This window comes from Stigmatopora nigra, chromosome 4, assembly GCF_051989575.1.
Source record: "Stigmatopora nigra isolate UIUO_SnigA chromosome 4, RoL_Snig_1.1, whole genome shotgun sequence".
NCBI classification, from domain to species: Eukaryota; Metazoa; Chordata; class Actinopteri; order Syngnathiformes; family Syngnathidae; genus Stigmatopora; species Stigmatopora nigra.
The window spans coordinates 14,188,764-14,196,333 of record NC_135511.1 but is presented as its reverse complement, the minus strand read 5'-3'; positions in this window follow the sequence as shown (position 1 = coordinate 14,196,333).

The window sequence follows — 7,570 nt, the reverse complement described above, 5'->3', positions numbered from 1 at the left end:
GGGGTTAGAATATCTTCATCTTGAAAATAAATACCTCCCCAAAAGATACTTTTTTTTAGAGTTTATTTGAAAAAAAACACTAGGAAAATTGATTCTATGAAAAGCGTTTTGGATTTTTTGTTTTTTTTTTGGTACTTGGAACGAATGATTGTTTTCCCCTCTTTTTTGCTATTCATCCTCATTTTACCATGACCGGTGAAGTGGAACAAAATGTCAGGTCGGCCTAGTCCCTGTTTGCAGGAATGCACGTGTTAGATAGAATTTGATGCATTCCCAAAGGAAGTACTGATGACCGATAGGTGAAAAGATCCAAGGATGACCAACGGCAAGCACCAACTGTGATTCATCACAATTTCCTGCTTTTCAAAACACAGGAAAATTGTCTGTTTTTGTTTCCTGTGCATCTATCAGTAGGTTCAAATGCCTTTTTTTAAACTTCCTTTTACAATCACGAATGACCTTCCATAAAATATCACTTAAATTTACTAGATAAGGATGCAGTCATTGAGTATTGTTCAATGTCATTGCACCATAAAAATGATTTATTTATTCTTTTGATACACAGCCTTTAAATACTCATACAATGGCTTATGATTTCACAAAGTATAAATTTTTCAAGTTTTTTCACCAGCTAAAAGTTGGGAAAACGACTATTTTGGCCAATGGAAATGCTGAGTAAACAGCTAATTGTGCTTTGGTTTACTTATTCTTATGATACACGGCCTTTAAATACTCATACAATGGCTTATGGCACATCATTTCACAAAATATCCATTTTAAAAGTTTTTCACCAGCTAAAAGTTGGGAAAACGACTATTTTGGCCAATAGAAATAATGAGTAAACAGCTACTTGTGCTTCGATTTCCGCTACACTGCATTCCTGCGGTCAATTTTCCCGGCCTGGCGTGGATTCGAGCCCACGTGTGCCGCTACGCTCCCCGAGTGGCTCAGCTGTGCTGCCTGTCACTCAGGAAAAAAAGCCCTGATGAAGAGAAGCCATTCTTCCACCTCCCATAACTGTCACCTCCTGTGTTCCCTCTTGGCCCTGACAGCATGGCTGACCCCTCTCCCTCCTGTCAGCACTCAGGTATAATGCAAAGGGTCGCTTGGGTGCATTCCACCCCAGGCAAAACCCTGCAGCTGGCCGTCTTTGGTGAAGGCCGCTGGGTGAGGAGGAAAGGGCCACCTGTCTTAGTTCACAGGTAAATGTACACCGTCGTGATAAAGGAATGACAAGGGCTGAATAACCTATAGTGGTGGTGTCAAACTCAATTTGGTTCGCAGGAATGGGACCATTTCTAGCCCCCGTGCCGTAGGTTTGACTACACTGACCTCAAGACTTTTCTTAACCTGGGTTCTCTATAGCTATTTAAATAAGTATCATATTACTGTATATTGATGGAGACACTATCCCAATCAAGAGTTTAGAGTTCGGTCCCTCTTGGTAGTTTTTCCTGATCTTTGTTTGCCAAATATTGTTATTCCGGGTTACACTCAAAAAGAAGGAAAATCTAATAAAAACTAAATTTAAAAAATCTGATTTTTAGTCCATCCAGATTGAAACTAAATGACTTTTTTGTAGTCTGAACAGTCACAGAAATCCATATTTTATGAAACGGATAATCATAAGAAACATGCCTTTATGTTATCAATAAACAGAACTCCTGCTATAGATACAAACAGACAAAAATATGTCTAATCTTTTTTAGAAAAGTTCATATTTTTACACGATTTATAGTTCTAGCTCAGCCCATTCAAAGAAAAAAAAATGATTTGTTGATTTTTTCAAAGCTCACAGTTGCCTAACCTTTCAGTATTTGCATAAACTCTACTGTCAACGTTTATGTATAACGCACACATTTAACAAATCCTTAGGCTAATGTCTCTCCCTATTTAGTGCTTTTTCAAACTGTCAACAATATTTACGTCCCATGAACTCGATTTGACCTGACATACTTCTGATGTTTCCATAGTTATGCCTTCTAGCATCCAAATGTTGGAGCTAGTAGCAGTGTAGGAACAAATCTATTATTCAGACAATTCTCTGATGTTGACCCACAATTCAATTTTCCCTTTATTTTCAGTATACATTAATATTCTGCATGTAATGTACGATGCATACAGGCTAAAAAAAAAATATGTGGTGTGATTCAATGCAGTGCAAGCGGTAGAAGGGCCGACCCCATTAAAAACAAGAAGGGTTATTGGCCCTACCGTGGCCTGGGTTGCTGACTCGCGGGATAATTTACTGGCCCTTCATCGCGGCGGAATGTGTTTGTAGCCCAACATAATGGAGCCCATCCATTCTGCCTGTCAGGTGACGGAAACATTTTTTCTCAAAACATTCGGGAAGAGAGTACGAGTAACAGAAAAGGGAGTTTGATCAATTATTCTTTTTCGTGTTTGTGGAGTCTATAATTGAAATACTAATACTGGGACAGAGGAGAAAAGGCATGGTGGGAAAGTATTCAGACTTGACAAACTGAGAGAAGATTATATAAGCAATGGCGGCTGCTCAAAAGAAGGCAATTGGATGTCAATAAAACTCTATGATATTCTGTTATTGACATATAATATTTGCTCCTCCTTGACCTCAGTTTCTGCAAGAATATTTTAGAGCAAATATACACTGAGGTAGCCCTACAAATCAAACATGTCTGCCTGATCCAGTCAATCCATTTTTGGCCATCTGAGGATTAACCAATCAGGAGAAAGAAGCAGGATTCGCAGACATAACCAGCGAGCAACTGTATCTGGTTAGATATAATATCAAAGTGCAAAGTAGCTCCATTTCCCAAGTTTAGTTTGAAATTCAGAACATTTCCTTATTAAAAAACATCATGAAAAGCCTTTTTCGACAGTAAACTCCAACCAAACATTGGTCTTTAGCTAGTTTTCTCAGGTTTGATTAAATTCCACAACACCAAATCGTGACTACTAATGGCTACAGTCGATAGAATCAAAACCAAACAGTTCACTTTCCACACGAACAAGCACTCACACCTCTCACCGTGAATCTTCCCACCCCTCAATCCAGTTTGCTTAGTGATGCACGCAATACAGAACGATTTTTTACAGTATTTTTTTTTTTTTAGTATCGCAACTCCCCAGCTAAGAAAAAGTACTGCAAGCTGCTTGTTTGTTGTTGGGTAAAAATGTGATGCATCAATGTAACATGTCATTGCCCCAGGTGCTACATTGCATTGCAATATTACATCATAGTGAAAAATCTAAGATAGTATAAGTCAAATAGATCTCCTGTTTTTTCACTATTATTTTTCTTAGTCCTACTGTGGAATTGCAAAAATTCCAAAAATATGCCAGATTTTTTAGTTTATATTCCTACATTTATTGGCTAATGCATATTTCCAGTAAAATATAATATATTCACAAAGGCTTACCCTTTAAAATTTCCCAAATACGGGATGAATAAAGTTATACAATCCAATCCAAAAGCAGCTATTTGTGAAATTTCAACATTATTTGCAAAGAATACTTGACTTTTTCTGTAACCTAAATGTCTCTACTCTAATAAAATTCTTAACAATGTCAATTGACTTCATTTGAACCACTAAAACGGAAAACAATCATTCTGGAAAACGTTTCGCTTGAAGGATGAGTGTTGACTGGACTACACAATTACAGAAGTTTTTGTTTAAAAAAACCCTCAAATGATTCAACTCCGCCCTTCACAAGATTAAAGCCTCTCTGTGAAAGCAGTTTGGCAAGGTTAGCTAGATCTTACGTGGTCTGGAAAAGCGCTTTAAGCTGCAAAACGAGAAGCCATTTGTGGCTCTCCCCAATCATCAAAGTTAGCCAAGCTTCCCTTAAAAAGACGGTTTGGTGAAGAGAAGAGAAAAAGCACCAAGCTCCAGTTAAGGTTGATGTGAAATCTCCCCATCCTTGGCTTCGATTCACTTCCCCGGCTTTTCAAAGCCAGACCGGGGGAACGTGATGGAAGCAAGCGTATCGTGCTTAACATTATTCAAAGGCCTCAGTGTTGAGTTTGTGTGCCCCCTGAGAATCCACAGTGCCTCAGGCAGATTTGGAAGAGGGGGGAACTGGTGTGTAGTGCCTCTCTTCTTTTCTGTCACATCGACCTTCACTGATAGCCACAGAGGAGGAAAAAGCTTGAAGGATGTTTCAGTGTAGGGGATAGAAATCAAAACATAGAAACATGCCTTCATGTGACTTTGAATTCTGCCGTCAGTACGCATGTGGATTGTGATGGCAGAGTATGTCGACTGCCATTTTATTTCATTCCCTATCCTATCCTACCAGTTGTTGTGATCTGGCAGGTTACTCTTGTTAGCGGCACGTCGGGAAAGGAAGTGGCTGAGCCTGTCAATAAAATTTACATTGTCTGTGGAGAGCAATCGGAGTGCGCCAGCTTTATTTATGCTACATTAGGGGATTTGCCTGCACTGCCTTCTTCTGGTTCAATCTATCAGATGGCTGTTTTCCAATTCCGCTTTATTGGAACATGCCCTTGAGAGAGAGTGTGCAATAGCAGAGAGTGTGTTTATCTGTGTGTACAACACTTTTACGACTCTGATGTTTGTGCAGAAGAGGCTGTTGACTCATTTTCTGCCAATGCTAAGGTTGTGCTGAGTAGATACTGTCTTGGTGACAAAAATACGGGAGTTACTTCATTGAGAGACAGGGCGATTACCTTGGTTTATTGTTTGGGGCTGATATGGTGGAAAATACAGACATGAAGCACAGAGGAGCAGCTCTATTTATGAAATATTTAGGTTAGAAATAGCATCGATGGGAGAATTTGGTCTTGGGATAGGAAAGATATTCCAAGCTACGAAATGCAAAATCTCAAAAAGACCTAAATACACTTCTGCTATACTGTATTTTGGAGGAAAATATGATTATAGAGTTGATATCCCAACACTTTACTGGCCTCTCATTCCTACGCACTCAACGTCAAACAACAACAGGAAACACTATGGTATGTTTGTTATCCGCTAATTATTCACTGTCATTATACTTATTCCACAGGATGTAAAATCAAATCGATCCCACGGAAACCACATGGTATTTTTGCCGTTACTTGCGTTACTACTTCGAAGTTGAAAAACAAGCCAACGATGCCAAGTGAGCAGCATTTTCATCATTACTCTTATTCTGGTAATGCAACAAATAAAACAAAGATGTGCACGGCTGCAGTACTGAAATGTTCAGATCTCTGGTCTTATACTCTATGGACTCGTCTCATGGTAATCCTCCCATTCCGTTCGAGTCATTGCTCTGCATGCATTTTATTGGATCGCTGTCCCAATAAGTGAGCTAGATGCAAAGTGACATGGACACCCACATACAGTGCGAACACGACAGAATCTTGGTGCACAAACTGCATGGGAGTATTCTGGCAGTGGAACGGCATAATGAACGAGACCGAGGAGCTCATTTTTCACACAGAATGTGAAATTTCTGATCCAGAAATACATGTCAGAGCTTCGGGGCAACAACATGTGCGATTCCAAATGCTGCTCATTAATCATGCTGGGACTAGCAGCAGGAGAAAATGGACCCATATCTGTCTACAGCCTACTTATGAGACTATTATAAGGCAGAAATACAGCTGCTTGACTAGCAGAGTGGTTTGTTTCATAAAGTGACTTTACCCTTACAAGGACATAGAGCCTGCAGCACCTGTTGCAATTTACCAAAGGTCGACGGGTCACATGTCGTACAACGCAGGCATCAGATAAACACGATCCAAAAGCATGCCACTTGTGGAAGTACACATAAAATAGGTAAAAATGTGCTATATAACCAATACCAGGCTTTTATATAGTACTGTATTTGTCATGACCGGACGTTTGGTTGCCGGTCTTTTGGTTCCTTTTGGTTTTTAGATATTAAAAGGTACTTAGATATTAAACAGTACTTAGATATTAAACTCTCTCTCATGAATATAATCTTGAGAGCTGGTTTCAATAGTAACCTCTCTGTCACCATTTGAGCGGCGACCAAAAGACCGGCGACCAAAAGACCGGCGACCAAAAGACCGGCGACCAAAAGACCGGCGACCAAAAGACCGGCGACCAAAAGACCGGCGACCAAAAGACCGGCGACCAAAAGACCGGCGACCAAAAGACCGGCGACCAAAAGACCGGCGACAAAAAAGACCGGCGAACAAACGTCCGAGCAATGTATTGGTATACCATGATGTGGCTTAGGAACAGTCTGCCAGAAAACTAGCACATTTTTCACAATCAAGCCTTACAAAATGGACCTAATTACAGTAAAATCCTGGTTCCAAAATGCTCAGGGATTCCTTCCAAAATAAACTACTCTAACTTTGGCTTTGCATGTCACAAAAGCTGCATTGGGACACCTCGTTTCTCACAAAGTGGGCCGATACTTGCATCATAAGACGCGGTGTTCCGTCACATTGTCGCCAATGAAAAATGGTATTACTTCCATGAGTGATGGCAATCTAATCACAGACTATAGCTCAGCTCGCACGGTCACATTTTTCATATAAATGAAACAGTGGTCGGAAAATGGAATTCCGTGGAAAGTCACCTTTAATAATTGAATAGTTTTAGAGGTTATTTTTAATTCAAACCTTTGTTTCGCATCATACTTCCATTTCACTTTGGCCTGCACTTTTAATAAGTGCACTCACTGTCATTGTTATGTACAGTCAGTCCATCCCCTGGCCTGGAATTTAGGCCTGAATCCATTTAAGAGCTAAAAAAGACAATAAATGAAGGCAGGGTGTGAGTCGGATTGCTGTGTCAGTGTGCGTAATGACCGTCTAGCACTGCGGCAGAAGGGGAAAGGAGAGGAAAGGGCTGATAAATTAGACGGGCGTGAACTAAACAGCCCTGCCTACCATTGGGAGTTAAAGCAGGGAAAGCAGAAAGTGCAAGAAGCAGATAGAGTGGAAGGCAAGGGAGATGACTGGCCTGTCGCACTGATGGAGTGGTTGTACTACTCTTGGGTGCATATCCACACTTTCATTCTTATGTCGGTCAAAAGCTTAAGATGAGTATCTCGTCTTTCAAACTCTACTCAAATGTTATCAGTGGTTCCTTAAAATGTAAATATTTTTCAGACTATAAGCCGCACTAGCCAAACAATGCACAATGCAAAGGGGAACAAACAATAAAATACTTGCAATGGTTTGTAAATCACATTTTTGGGAGGGAAAATATTATCTGGATAAAAAACCGAGAACAAACATACGTCAAAGTAACAATAACAAAATTGAGAAAAGGCTATAGAGGTATCTGTAATCATAACAGTTTTACAAACTACTACAACCTGGAAAAAATAGAACAGGCCTTAAGTTGTGAGAGAAGAAAAATACTTGATTTTTAGTCTTGAGTCGAGCCAAACTATGAAAAAAGTGTGATTTATAATCCAGAAAATACGGCATCCGCTCCTGGATTAACATCTAAATGGGCATCTACTGCTGTATACAAACAGCACAGTAAGAGATGAAATGCCATGAACAAGAACAAGCCTTAAGTGGTGAGAGAAGAAAAATATGTAAATAAGTTGCACTTGATTTTTGGTTGCAAGCCGAGCCAAAGTGTAATTTATA